Genomic DNA, 15,921 nt, shown 5'->3' with positions numbered 1-15,921 from the left:
AAAACAAGCTTCTGCTTTCTACTATTGTACTACAGTTGTCTGCTGGGCTCAATTCTAACTTTCAAGGGTATTTTGCCATGAGATCACCTATCTTTTCAAAGAGAATATTTGGCTTACATGTTATTGATCATGAATAATAACCAGGTGGGTTAGTTTCCCTTGGGCCCAGCTGCAGCCAGGGGAAGAATTTATATCATGGCCCAAAGACAGTTAAACCTCCACCATCCAATGGTAAAGCCAAACATACATTGAGGGACAACACTTTTAGTAAGAACTAATGTTTTTATCAACATCATGCACATGCCATGTAGACATACACTGTAAGAGTCATCCAAGTGGTTAGAAGTGTGTCCTTCCAAAATCCCATAAACCTTCCAGGTCATCATTCCAAGAAGTGCCTACCTTCTATATTCCAAATAGATCCACAGTGCACTGGTATATTTTTTCTACAACCTCTGACCTGCTGGCCTGTTGAAGTACAAGCCTCAGAGTTTTAAATTCTGTCATGTTCTACAGCACATTGACAACTCAGCATCAATAAAAGATGCCTATGAAGTAAGAGTGAAATAAGTTCTGCTAAAAGCATGAACTTTTAGGAAGAAGAGAAGACCTCTACTGAAAGTGTTCAACGGTTTAAATTCTTCCTACTTACCTATTCACCTGAACAGAATCCATAATTAAGAATATTATTTTTTACTTTTTGTATTCTTATTCACTTCCCAATACCACCCTCAACACACACACACACACATAGACTTGCCCAAATTGTTTGGAGACGACTTATGTGTCAAGCTCATGCTTATTGCGATGTTATATAGAGTGCTCCACAGGAATTTCTGGAAGGGGGACACAAAGCTAGAACAACAGGTGAGAGGATCCCCTTCCTCCCACAAAGGCAACTACTATGGTTTCCCAAAGTACAGTCATTGTCCAGGTGTTCTCATTCTGGTGGTATGCTGGATATTAAGTGGAGTCCTTTTCCTGTTTACTTGTGGAATAAAGTAGAAACACCTATTCGCTACTCTTCTTCATGTGGAAGAAATACAGAGAAAACTCTTTTAGGGTGAACAGTGAGACGCAAGAACCTGCTCAAGCTACAGAAGAGCTCCAAGATGCTACAGTGGACAAAGGAAAGGGGTCTGTTGTTCTAATGGACAAAGTGAGTGCAAAGAAAAGTTGTAAATTAGGGAGGGGAACTGGAAGAGATTGGAAGGCTGTGTGGTATGTTGGAACCCTTCTCTGAGCCACAAAACCCTCACTCAAGTTAGCTAAACTCATACTAGGCTTGGGGTTGAGTGAAAGTTCAGTGTGAATTGACTGAAGGTTGCACCCCTGAGACTTTGCAGAAACCATAGGAGGGCTGAGGAATTTCAGTCTGGAGATGCAAGAGCTCAAGCCTTGCTAGTAGAGATCAACTGAGGGCAAAGAGGTCCACTGACATCTGGGCTCAGAGTGCATAATCCCCAACACTCACACACATCCCTTCATATTATTCCTGAATAATTTTTATCTGCCCAGGAAGGAGAACTTAACCACCATCCAGCTCCATGTCCCCAGCCCTCTGGGATCTGAGAGTGCCACTTGTATGTCTAATAAAGAGCCCCTGGATGTAGATCTTTGTAGTATTTCTTTGTGTTATTGTAATAGATTCTTTTTTGCTTTTTTGATGGAGATATAGCAGTGTTTAAAGTCTCTATGTCTGCACTGCATACGTCTGATAGAAAAGCAGTGGAAGATTGCACCCATGTCATGGAGAAGCTGTCCACATTCAATGTGTCCCTTCTTTTTCACTGTCATGCTTTAGGGATGCTGACAGTAGAAAGTAAAACCAACCAAAACGAATATCGGTGGGAAGGTGGAGAGATGAGGGTTAGAGGACTGGACAACGTTATAGGAATGGGTGCTGACTTACACTCTTGGGGACCAGGATGTCACCTGCTTGTATGTCTTCTTTATGGAATGGCTGTGGACCATGCTCCCTGCTCAGCCCTGTGCTGAGCTCTTAAACATGCATGCAGGTAGTCTCACCACAGCCTCTCTAGGAAGGGATCTCATTATTCCCACTTTGCAGATGAGCAAACCAAGGCTTGTAAAGGACAAGTCACCTGGCTATACTCACACTGCTGCTGAAGAACAGAGATGGTATTCAGACCCAGGGGTCTGACCCTATACCCTGTGATCTCACAGATACCCCTTCTGCCCTACAAAAGACAAAGCATATTCAACTTTTCAGAAGATGGTCAGGAAGTGAGTTTCTTGTTTTGAAAAAAAAGGGTACAGAAATTTCATTTAAAAAATATATAAAAATATATATACATTTTACATGTAGATAATACATACATACGCATAATATTCTCTTTACATTTATGACAAGTTGAAAATATAATATGTAATGGCAAAAAATAACTATTCTACATGGCACATCTGCAGTAACTCTAGTGACATTTAATCCAAATGGTTTCCCATCCATTGTAGAATAGGGTAGAATTTATTAGATAGTCTCTGCTTTCATAAGTACTATATTCTTAAAGATATGTTTAACAATCCAAACTGTGAACTTTCAAGCAATAAACTTGAAGGTTACAAGGGCGTACTATCTCCACAGAATTTGAAATCCCACTATGAAATGATTGTGACATGCAGTATTTTAGATACTCACTTCACACTATGTGTGTATGTCCTTTTTTTACACAACTGAAGGGGCAGTGAAGAAACTCGATTCAAAGGAGGTCAAGATTCATGGCTTTCAGTGTGTCAATGGTTTTCATTTTGACACAATTGTATTAATTTTCTGAGATGTGCTCCGGTATCAGCACTTCCATTTCTTAATTTCCACCAATTTAAAAAGATTAATGAGGGCAAATGCAAGCCATTCAAGTAATTGCACAAATACAGATTTCTCCCCAGACCACCTGGTAGGGGCTCCTGTGGAAATGCAGCTGTTCGCTGGCAAGGGAGATGACTTACTGCCACAGACTTTGCCTGGAATGCCCACTGCTGCCAGCCAAGGTACAAAAATACTCCTTGCCAGTGCTGCTGGTGGAGGGTTGGATAGGAGCTGAGTCTAAGATTTACGCTTACGATGAATAACGTGGGAAATGCACACAATCTCTTTTCCCACTTGCATGCATCTTTAGATTCACTGTACATTCACAGGAGAAGAGCTTCAAGTTTTCAATGCACATGTGGATTTGGATGATCCTGACTGACCCTGGGAGGATGGGCCCCTTCCTTGACCAGCTTTCCCAGAGAGCCCTTCCAGAAATAAATTATCCCAGCTCCCAGCACTAAAGAATATCCTAGCTCCCAGCTAACACTCCCCACATTCCCCCCATCTTCAAGTTTTATCACACTTGGAACCATCTACAGTTGTCAGTTCATCCGTTTGTTGACCTGTTGCACCTTGCCGGCCCCAGGGGAAGCCAAGAGAGCAGGGAGCATCTCTCGTAGTCACAGCCATCACCCCAGTGCCTGGAACAGCACCACGCACAGAAGTTGCCTGTAGATACTCTCTGAATGAAGGACTTCAGGCATATTGGGACCAGGTGAAACCAAGAAGCATGGGACTCAAGCAAAAGGTAGAAAGAGAAAGGAGGTGACTTAGCTTTCCTCGGCTCCATCTCCAAGCGTCAGCATCAGCAGGGACTCCTGCCCTCTAACAAGCACTCCCAGTAATATCTGGCCCCACACAGTCACCCACCCTCCAAGAGCCTCCATGTGTTCTTTGGTCATTATGCTTGGATGAGGTGTCCTCTGCTTTCACCGATGAGTGGTCTCTCCCAGTCCTTACACTGAAGGCTGGAGCCCTTAGCAGGCTGATGTTGACTCCTGCAAGCTTCAATGGCTTGAGCAGCAGTGAGGGTCATGGAGGAATGAAGGCTGTGTCAAGTCTCCTGGCTCTCTGATTACTGTCTTGTTAAACTCACAATGACCCAGGAGCCAATTAGCAGTGACTTCTGAGTGACTGCAAGCTTGCACTAGGGATGCCTAAACATGCAAGAACTCTGGGCAGTGGCAATGCTGCAACCACAGGGCAGAAACACACCCAGGGCACTGCTTTCCAGACAACCAATCAGCCATTTTCTAGAGCTTTACAGTAACTCACACTCGTCTTATTTCCTGGTTCCCCAGATGCCAAGCACATTGGGTGGCTGAGGCTTTTACCACTTCCCCAGGAACAGGAACTAGATGTGAGAATCAAGGACCTAATTCAAATAATTCAGATGGAGCATTTTTCTAAAATAAGTGCTTGTGGATCAATGTGGAGAAAGCACGGGACATCAGCCAACTTTTAAGTTATCTTTATTTTTGTTTTGTTTTGTTTCACAAAAGAAAATACAGTCACACAACTGTCCACAGGCCCTTCCTATGCAGACTCCTTGAGGAAATTGGTGGAGAAACTCATAGTGGAAGATTGGTTCCATTCGCAGTTCTATTTCTTACTCCCTTCCTGCTATGCACTCTCATTTGCAATTCATTTGCAATTCTTCTCACTAAAGAGGAGCATCTGTTGGTTTACCCATTGGATCATGGTCACCTTTGTGAGTGGCTTTGCCTGACAGTGTGTGTGGAAGTGACAGTGTGCCAGTCCCAAGCTTAGGCCCTCAGAAACATTCTGTCTTTTTGGCCTTTTCAAGTGCCCAGGCCAGTCTACTGGTCCTAGGAGGAGAATGGGAGGCACAGGAAGCAGGACCGATGGAAGTCCCCACTCAGCCCAGCCCAGACCACCCTGGGGGAGCTAATGGGCTATGACAGTGAAGCTTTACAGCTGTTTGTCACACACACGGCATTGCAGTGGCATGAGATAACTGACACAATAATCAATACAAGTAACTGCATAGACAGAAAAGCATAAATTATTTTATAAATAAATGCAAAGCACAACCTGGTATTTCTTAGGGATGTCAGAAGATAGCAAAGCCCTTAGTAGATGGCATTTTTCCAAAATAGGAGTGTGCTGGTTTGAATCTATTAAAAGGAAAGACTATGTCCTTTTAATCCAATCTTGTGGGGACAGACCTATTTTGGGTGGGACCTTTTGATTAGGTTGTTTCCATGGAGATGTGACCCTGCCCAATCAAGGTGGGTCTAGTCCCCTTGCTGGAATCCTCTATGAGAGGACAAAAGGCAGAGATGTCTTTGGAGAGACCTCAGAGAAACTAAGAGATGTAATCCAGAGTTTGCCCCTGGGAGAAGCAAGAAAAACTCACAGTAACTGAAAGAAGCTGAGACAGAAGCCCAGAGACATTTTGGAGAAAGACACTGAAACCAGAAGTTAAAACCAGGAGAGAAGGGCCAGCAGAGCCAGCCGTGTGCCTTCCCATGTGACAGAGGAATCCCAGATGCTGTTGGCCTTTCCTCAGAGAAGGCATCTACCTCCTGATGCCTTAATTTGGACATTTGCATAGCCTTAGAACTATAAATTTGCAATCTAATAAATCCCCATTGAAAAAGCCAATCCATTTTTGGTATATCGCATTCTGGCAGCTTCAGCAAGCTGAAACAAGGAGCATCTATTTCTTTGTTTAAGCATAAATCACTCTCCTTTTAGGCATATAATCTTTAGAAATGAGTCGTCACATCTGGCAAAGTAGACAGGCCTGATGTATCCCCTCCCAACTGTCAAACTAGATGATGATAAAGCCATATAAAAACCAAAAGAGATGATAGTGCTAGAAACCAAAAGTAAGAGAAGAGTTTACACTGGACCTTAGTGCACCCAGTGTTCCCAAAGGCAACACCACCAGTTCAGTCCTCCGAGGAGGGAAGTGGAAAGAATCAGGAAAGCACTTTGACTCATCCCAAATATCTATATCTAATTATGGTGCTTGAAGCTTCACAATCTAGAACCGTATCTTCTTATATAGTAGCCACTAGCCACATGTGGCTTTTCATTTTTAAATGTTAAATAAGACAAAATGAAATAAAATTAAAAATTCAGTTCCTCAGAGGTACTAGCCACATTTTGAGTCTATATGAGGGCAGATGTAGAACATTTCCATCACCACAGAAATTCCATTGGACAGAGCTGGCAAAATATCTCTGAACCAGACAGAATGAGAGACCTGCCCCTGCTCTCTAACCCACCAGCTCCTCCTCTTTTCTCTCTCTCACTCTTACTCTCAGGCTTCTTAGCTTTAGAGAACACAACTCCGAGCATGAACGTGGCTGGGGGAGTGGGGACAGTCAAATGCATGGGAGCCGGAGGCTCTAAGGAAAGCCATCCCAACTAAAGGCAGGTATCCAAAGGGAATGGAAATTATGCATGCAGTGGTGTTAAACAGTATCACTCCTTATTCAAAGTATCACACTTTGTGTCTGACCTTGTTCTAGTTTGCTAATGTTGCTGGAATACAAAACACCAGAAATGGATTGGCATTTATAAAAGGGGGTTTATTTGGCTACACAGTTACAATCATAAGGCCATAAAGTATCCATCAACAAAGGGTACCTTCACTGGAGAAAGGCCATTGGCATCTGGGAAACCACTGTGAGCTGGGAAGGTACGTGGCTGGTGTCCGCTTGCTCCCAGCTTGCATTTCAAAATGGCTTTCTCCAAAATGTCTGCATCAGCTTCCAACGGTCATCTTCAAAATGTCTGTCTCAGCTACCGCTGTGAGCTACTTATGTCTGAGCTTATATAAGGCTCTGATAAACTAATCAAGGCCTACACTGAATGGCATGACCACACCTCCATGAGAATACTGAACCAATAGGTTCCAACCTAATCCACACTAATACATCTGCCCCCACAAGATTGCATTAAAGAATATGGCTTTTTCTAGGGGACATAATATATACAAACCAGCACAAACCTCATGACCTAATCAGTTAACTCAGCTGTCAGAGGGATGGATGCCCTAAATGGATACCAATTAGGCATTACTAACTGAGCACATTAACCTGATCTTCAGATTTATACCTTAGAGGCTAAAGCTTCCAACCCAAAAGCTGAGAGTGAAGGGGCCAAGATCATCATGTATGCATGTCACTACAAAATCACTTTGGATCTGTGCCCCCTCTGGATAAACATTCTGAATAAAAGGAGGTATTCTATGAAAAGTTATGGGAGCATAGCAAATGAATGTTGAAAAATTCAGAAGAGATATGTCCAATGGTCAAAAGATATGAATGAATGTGACCTCTTTAAAATGAGAACAGGGGAACAGAAGGAAACAGCCTGCAAGGAAGGCAGAGAAACATAAAAGAAACTGTGACACTGAGAAGAGAGTGCAAGAAATCTCAGCCACGGGCACAGAATGGAAATTTGAACTGAAGACAGAGACAGCAGAATTGACACAGGTGAACACCATTTAATGACATGGATGGCTTCTTAAACTTTTAGCACACAATTCACTGGGGGATCTTGTTAAAATGCAGATTCTGATGGGAACACTGCACTTTCTGCATGACTTTTCTGTAAACATTATAACAGCTCTAATCAAAAACAAAAACCAGATACTGAGTCAGAAGGGGTGGGCCTGAGATTCTGAATTTCCCAGATGACACTCCCAGGTGATACTGATGTTGATGTTGTTGGCCTAGAGATAACTGTGAGCAGCAAGGGGATGGCAACCTCAGTAAATTTTCCCAACAGTAGAAGAAGGAAACAAGGCTTTGAAAACAGAGAAGATGATAGATATAGAAGACAGAAAACAGGTACATAATCTTTATTAGACAAACAGAAGAAAAACAAATAGAAAATGCTTTTATATTGAATGATTTTTCAATTTTTTTAATATAGTTAATAGTTAATTTTTTAAAAATGAAAATATATGCAGAGACCCCTTGAGGAGCTGGTGCAGAATGCAGGGGTGTTCTGCTTCCCCACCTCGATGGTTGCTAATGTGCTCACAGACATAGGGGACTGGTGGTTTGATGGGCTGAGCCCTCTACCACGGGACTTGCCCTTGGGAAGACTGTTGCTGCAAAGGAGAGGCTAGGCCTCCCTATAGTTGCACCTAAGAGCCTCCTGAATGCCTCTTTGTTGCTCAGATGTGGCCCTCTCTCTCTAGCTAAGCCAACTTGGCAGGTGATCTCACTGCCCTCCCCCCTCCCTACATGGGACCTGACTCCCAGGGGCGTAAATCTCCTTGGCAACATGGAATATGACTCCTGGGGAAGAATCTAGACCCAGCATCATGGGATGGAGAACATCTTCTTGACCAAAAGGGGGATGTGAAAGGAAATGAAATAAGCTTCAGTGGCTGAGAGATTCCAAAAGGAGCCAAGAGGTCACTCTGGTGGGCACTCTTATGCACAATATAGGCAACCCTTTTTAGGTTCTAATGAATTGGAATAGCTAGCAGTAAATACCTGAAACTATCAAACTACAACCCAGAACACTCTAATCCTGAAGACAATTGTATAACAATGTAACTTATGAGGGGTGACAATGTGATTGAGAAAACCATGTGGATCACACACCCTTTGTCCAGTGTATGGATGGATGAGTAGAAAAACGGGGGCAAAAAAAAAAAAAAAAAAAAAAAAAACTAAAGGAAGAATGGGGGAACAATTTGGGTGTTCTGTTTTTACTCCTGCTTTTTTTATTCTTGCTTTCACTTTTTCTGGTACAAGGAAAATGTTAAAAAAATAGATCGGGGTGATGAATGAACAACTATATGATGGTAATATGATCAATGGATTACATACTTTGGATGATTGTATGGTATATGAATAAAAATTAAAAAAAATTAAAAAAAGAGCATCCAAGTCAACAAATTAAAATTAAACAATAAACCAATCTTTTAAAAGCAAGAGGAAGAGGATGTTTATAAATATAGAAGCAGAAATTAACAGAATTATGATACAAAATTAAAGGCTAGCTGTTTCAAAATATAAATAAAATAGAAAAGTATTTCTTGATGTTATCAAACAAAATTATAAATGAAGAAGAGAACATAATATGTTCTCAGAAGTTTAAAATATAAGAGAAGTCAATACACATATATACAATCAATTGGAAAGTCCAGAAAAAAGGACTTTTCCCAAAAAAACATGAATTCTCAAGATTGAAACAAGAAGAAAACCTGAAGAGACTCATAACTATAGAAGAAATTGAGACTATACAATACTACTCCTGAACAAGATTTAATGGGAAATATTCAAATACTTGAAAAGAACCTCAGCCCTTTTAAGAACAGATATTTCTCATAAAATATAATCATTTATAGAACATAGAAAAAGAGAAAAATCTGCTTGACTCATGATAAAATACACAAATCCATAGACAAACATAATCTATTAGTATGTTTAACCAAATCTAAACGGTATATATCAGAGAAACTTGTAAAAGGACCCTGTAACACCACCTCCCCATTGAAGAATTTGCTAAAGAAATTTGAGTGAATTGGTTTGTGGTTCTTGGAATCATGGATGTTAACAGCAGTCAAAACAAGGAGAGAGTGGGAACTTGGGAGTAAATCTCCTGGGAGAGCTCCTGCCAATCCCCAACGGAGGTTGGCTCCTTCCAAGGGAAGTCATTAGTTGCCTTTCAATCTGGGGTGGGCTGAATTCCACCTGACATCTGGGAAAGTTAAGTAGCCTTGAGGTCTCAGGAGACAGGAGAACTGAATGGGATTCAGCCTACTAGACTAGGAATATAGGTATATTTCCTGTGGACCAGACATGAGTTACATGGGGAAAATAGAGGGCCTGGAGTCATCTCAAGTCCTCTCAAACAGAGGACTCCTCCCTCCACTTGCCTAGAGGAGTGGAGGGATGGAGGGTGGCTATGAATGATGGATTCTTACAGCTGAGGAAAGAATCTCAAAGGACACCATGGAATAGAAAAGCATCCTGCTACTGCCCACCCAACCACCCACAAAAAAATACCCAGTCAAGGAAACTGCTGGAGAGAGGTGCCCAGCTGTGGGAAACTCAGAGAAGAGTTGTTTCAGTATCCTCCAGGACCAGAGTCTGAAGGCACTTCAAAATGGTAACAGTTCATGTAAGACTTCTCTTACTCTTTTGCTCTCCACCCCTCACCCCCACCTCAAACAACCTTCAAAATTGGAAGAGTCATATATAGTCTATCAAGCTGGGCTTGGAAGGGATGGAGGAGGAGTAGAGGCTGAGGGCTGGGAAGACAACTACTCTCCCTGGGCCAGTTTGGATATATTATGCAATCTTGTGGGGACAGACATATTAGTGTTGATTAGGTTGGAATCTTTTGATTGAGGGCTTCCATAGAGATGTGACTCAATCAACTACGGGAAAAATGTTTGATTAAATTATTTCCATGGAGATATTTGACCCCACCCATTGACGGTGGGTCTTGATTTAATCACTGGGGTCCTATAAAAGAGCTCACAAACAGAAGGAACTCAGAGCAGCTGAGGGGGATATTTTGGAGAGAAACTAAGAGCTGATACTGATGTTGAAACTTGGAGATGTTTGGAGATACTAGCCCAGAGATTGCTCCAGAGAAGCTAAGAGAGGACCCCGATGCTTACATGCACTGAAGCTGAAGAAGCTAAGAGAGACCCAGAGATGTTTTGGAGAAAGCCATTTTGAAATGCAATCTGGGAGCAAAGGAACAGCAGACACCAGCCAAGTGCTTTCCCAGCTGACAGAGGTGTTTTGGACTACAGCCGCCATTCTTCAGTGAAGGTGTCCTCTTGTTGATACCTATGTTTGGACACTTTTATGGCCTCAAAACTGCAAATCTGTAACTTAATAAATCCCCTTTATAAAATCCAATCCATTTCTGGTATTTTGCATAAAGGCAGCATTAGCAAACTGGAACACCTCCTTATCCACTGCAGGCTTCCAGCCTGAAATACGGCTGGACTCGGAGAAGGGAAAATATTTAATGCTAAATCTGAATTCCATGCTAGAGATGAATTAACAAAATCTATTTTCATTGCTGACATATAAGAATAATCTAGGGTCTGCCATCTCATTAATAAATATAATGAATATAAACTCCATGAATTGGTGTTATTATCTGTGTTATTCACCACTGTATCTCAACCTATGACATAGTTCCCAGAAACTAATTGGCAGTCTCTATGTATTTACCGGAAGAAAAATAATAAGTAATAATTACCTTAAACTAAAAAAGTGCAAATTGTGCTTCATGGGTGGGTGTAATAGTTAAGTTCATGGGTCAAGTTGGCCAAAGTTATAGTGTCCAGTCAAGCAAGCACTAGCCAGATTGTTACTATGAGGATAGTTCATGCATTTAAATCATCAGTAAGTTGATTGTATCTATGGCTGATTGCAATCAACTGAAGAGATTGCTTCCAACAATGAGAGAAGTCTCGTCCAAATAGTTGAAGACCTTAAGTGGAGAACTGATGATTTCAGCAGTCAGGGGGAGAATTTCCATCTTTACTTCAGCCAGCCAGCTTCTCCTGGGTAATTCTTCAAAAACCTTCATCTGAGTTCCCAGCTTGTGGCCTGTCCTATGGAATTTGGACCTACCCATCCCCATAGTTAAGTCAGTCAATTCCTAATAAGAACTATTTTGTACGTATTTACATATATTGTACATATATGCATAGTGGTTCTTGAGAAAGAGAATCTTAAGGATGAGATTTCGGAGTTGGTTCTAGGACTTTTGGAGTTGGTCCTCTACTCTGATTAGATTCAAAGGCAACTAATGACTGTTTCCAATGATCAAGGTGGCACTAGCAGTCCCTGTTGTGAACTGACAATAGAGCCATGCAAAATATCAACACTGGATATGGCTACTCAAATGCTTATAAGAGGCACGGTTCTGGGTGGTGGTGTATTTGACACCTTAACAGAGGTCTGTGGAGTGGAGTTAAAAAAAAAAAAAATGTTGGCTGGTTGTTCTAAATACCCTGGACATAGTTGTTAAATAAAGGGATGAGCTCAAGGCTTGAGATTCCCAGCCTAAGTGCCTTGTGAAGGACATAAAAATTTCCTGAAAGGAATTCTTCTTTCTTGTAGGCACAGACTTGAGATTTACAAAAACCAGACCCAGAGTCTTATTGTATAAGTGGCTGCATTACAACATAAATTAAATTCCCAACTTTGCAGGATGTCTTCTGTTTAAGTGAGGGTGTTGCCTGCAAAGGAATGACAGCCTGGAAATTCAAACAGGGATATATAGTTTGATAATGGTGACAGTGGGGACATTTAAACCCTAGATTCTGCTCAGTCTCCTTTGCCAGATAAACCTGTAATGGCTTGTTCTGAGGAATAAGCCACCCAATCTCTAGTCGGCCCTGAGAAACCAGCCATCCAGACTTTACCTGAAGAGATTAAGCCTGCTGTGCCTTAATAAACCTGTAACCACCTCCTCTGAGGAAACAGTCCTCACACCTCTGTCTGAATAGATTAATCCTGTTTTACCATGGAATGCCCTGAGGTATTGGCTTGCAAGACACTGCTAATTCATCTCATAACCCACCTCCACTGCCCCTCTTTTCTTCCAGACCTATAACTAGACTGCTAAGTCCCAGCATCCCAAAGGGTGAGGTACAAAGTGTGACCATAAGGAAGTGTGCTACATTTCAAAAGAACTGCATGACTTTTCCTATTTATATAGAGAGAAATCAGGGAAATATGTGTGGGAATGAGTATTAAGGGTGTGGGATAATGATGGAAGGAATATAAGATTGTATCAGGATGAATTTATTAATATGGGCCCACTAAGTAGAGATTTTAAATTCAATGTTGTAGCTAGAGGGAAAAGAAAGGGCTCTAACAATTTGTTCCGTTGGTTGGCTGATACATGGAAAAAAGGTAGCCTGCATTGCCTGAAGTTAAAATGCCAGAACTGCCTTGGTATAATGTAGATGAGCTATTGGAATGTTAGAGTGGATTTATCATGTAAGACCTGTTCACTCACCCCAGAAAGGTCCAGAGGATGCACCTTTCAGCAAGACTTGAGGAATAAATTTCTGACACTAACTTCATCATCCCTGAAGACCTCTGGGGTTGCACTTCTCTGAAGGTCAGATATTATCATGGGAACTGCTGGATTCTTAAACACAATGTGATGATCAGATCCCGGGTTGGCAAAAGCTAAATGGCAGCATTTAATTGCCAAACACAAGATGGGTATGGCTACTATAATGGACAGCAAAGTCAAAGCAGTAATCGGAAATTCTGACATATAACAATAATATTGAATTAGCTAATAGATCATGAGGTATCTAGAAATAAAATAAATTGGCAGTCTACTAAATTCTTACTTGATCTGAATATGCAGAAGAGTTATAGGTCAATTGCACAAAAATCTGACTTGAATCACAAAACCAGACAGTTGCGGCCCCTTAATAAATTCCCAGACTTGAGACCGTTTATGGACCCAGAACTCCTTTAATGAGGGCATATTACTCAGGGGTCTCTAGGGAAACAGAACCAACAGGAGATGTATGTAAACATGAGATTTTATAAAAGTGTCTCACAAACTGTGGGGATGCATGAGTCCAAATTCCATAGGGCAGGTCATGAGCTGGCAATTTCAATGAAGGTCTTTGATGAACTCCCCTGGAGAGGCTGGCTGGCTGAAGAAGAAATGAAAGTTCTCTCTTCTCTCTTAAAAGGATTCAACTGATTGTATTAAATCCAACTGACTGGATTCTCTCATTGCAGAAGACACACCCTTAATTGATCATAGATGTAATCAGCCACAGATACAATCAACTGACTGAGGATTTAATAAGCCAGCATTCTGGATTATTAACCAGCCATGAAACAGCCTTCCTTGCAGTAACGGTGAGGCCAGTGCTTGCTTGACCAGATGGGTACCATCACCTGGCCAAGTTGACACATGAACTTAATCATCACAGAGAAGGCCAGGTACCCTTGGGGAAGGACCCTGTTACACTGCCAAAAATTGATACTGTTAATCTTCCTCCCAGCCTTCCCCAAAGGGACCAACAGCCTTTGACCAAGGTATCTGTGCATTGGGGAAAAGGAAATGATCAGACATTTTAGGTATTATTAGACACTGACTCAGAAGTGACATTAATTCCAGGAGACCCAAAATGCCACTCTGGTCCACAACTCAGAGTTGGGGCTTATGGATGTCAGGTGATTGATGGAGTTTTAACTCAGGTCCATCTCACAGTGGGTCCAGTGGGTCCCAGGACCCATTCTGTGGTTATTTCCCCAGTTTCAGAATGCATAATTGGAATAGACATACTCAGCAACTGGCAGAACCCTCACATTGGTTCCCTGACTCATGGAGTAAGAGCTATTATGGTGGGAAAGGCCAAGTGGAAGCCACTAGAACTGCCCCTGCCTAGAAAAAATGGTAAAGCAGAAGCAATACTGGATTCCTAGAGGGATTGCAGAGATTAATGCCACTCTTCAGGACTTGAAGGATGCAGGGGTTGTGATTCCCACCACATCCCCATTCAACTCTCCTATTTGACCTGTGCAGAAAATGGATGGACCATGGAGGATGAGAGTGGATTATTGTAAATGTAACCAGGTGGTGACTCCAATTGCAGCTGCCGTTCCAGATGAGGTATCATTGCTTGAGCAAATCAATACATTCCCCAGTACCCGGTTTGTGGCTAGAGATCTGGAAAATGCTATTTTTCTTCATATCTGTTAGTAAACACCACCAGAACACCACCAGAAATATATATATATACTTTCACCTCAGGGGAATATCAGCTCTCTAACCTTATATTATAATCTTTCCCTTCCAAAAGACATCACACTATTCCATTATATTGATGACAGCATGTTGATTGGACCTAGTGAGCACGAAGTAGCAACCACTCCAGACTTATTGGTAAGACATTTGCCTGTCAGAGTGTGGGAGATAAATCCAACAAAAAGTCAGGGGCCTTCCACCTCAGTGAAATTTCTAGGCTTCCAGTGGTGTGGGGCATGCAAGATATCCTTTCTAAGGTTAAAGATAAACTGTTGCATCTGGCCACTCCTACAATAAAAGAGATGCAATGCATAGTTGGCCTATTTGGATTTTGGAGGCAACATATTCCTCCTGTGTGTATGCTACTCCAGCCCATTTACTGATTACTCTGAAAAGCTGCCAATTTTGAGTGGGGACCAGAATAAGAGGAGGCTCTGCAACAGGTCCAGGCTGCTGTGCAAGCTGCTCTGCCATTTGGGCCATATGATCCAGCAGACCAAGTGATGCTGGAAGTGTCAGTGGCAAACAAACAGAGATGCCGTCTGGAGCCCTTGGCAGGCTCCTATAGGAGAATCACAATGCAGGCCCTTAGGATTTTGGAGAAAAGTCCTTCCACCCTCTGCAGATAACTACTTTCCTTTTGAGGAACAGCTTTTGGCCTGCTACTGGGTATTGGTAGAGACCAAACACTTAACCATGGGCCAACAGTTACCATGAGACCTGAATTGCCCATCATGAATTGGGTGTTGTCTGACTCACCAAATCATAAAGTTGAGCATGCACAGCAGCACCCCATCATAAAATGGTAGTGGTATATGAGGCTCGAGCAGGCCCTGAAGACACAAGTAAGTTACATGAGGAAGTGGCCCAAATGCCCAGCTCTGGCCTTGTAGGGAGTTGCCTATGATGAGCTGACTGAGGAAGAGAAACTCAGGCTTGGCTTACTGATAGTTCTGCATGATATACATTACCACCTGAAAGTGTACAGCTGCAGCACTACAGCTCCATTTGGGGACATTCCTGCATGACAGGGGTGACAGGAGATCCTCCCAGGTGGCAGAACTAACAGCACTGCACCCAGATGTTTATTTCACTTGGAAGAAAAAATGGCCAGAGGTGCATTTGTATACTGATTCATGGGCTGTGGCCAATGGTTTGGCTGGATGGTCAGGGACTTGGAAGGAACATGATTAGAACATTGGTGACAAAGAGGTCTAGGGAGAGGTATGTGGATAAACTTTTCTTAGTGGGCAAAACACATGGTGATATTTGTGTCCCATGTGAATGCTCACCAGAGGGTGACTCCATCTGAGTATTATTTTAATAATTAA

General features: G+C 42.1%; 1 protein-coding gene across 3 annotated transcripts in view; it reads right to left on the bottom strand.

Annotated features, from left to right (window-relative positions):
- Nucleotides 1-15,921, bottom strand: part of GABRB3 (gamma-aminobutyric acid type A receptor subunit beta3) — a 255,256-nt gene that overhangs the window by 39,796 nt on the left and 199,539 nt on the right. The gene's annotated exons all lie outside the window — the stretch shown is intronic.

Source organism: Choloepus didactylus, chromosome 4, assembly GCF_015220235.1.
Source record: "Choloepus didactylus isolate mChoDid1 chromosome 4, mChoDid1.pri, whole genome shotgun sequence".
NCBI lineage: Eukaryota > Metazoa > Chordata > Mammalia > Pilosa > Megalonychidae > Choloepus > Choloepus didactylus.
Note: the sequence above shows the minus strand (reverse complement) of the source record. Positions and strands in the feature narration are given on the sequence as shown.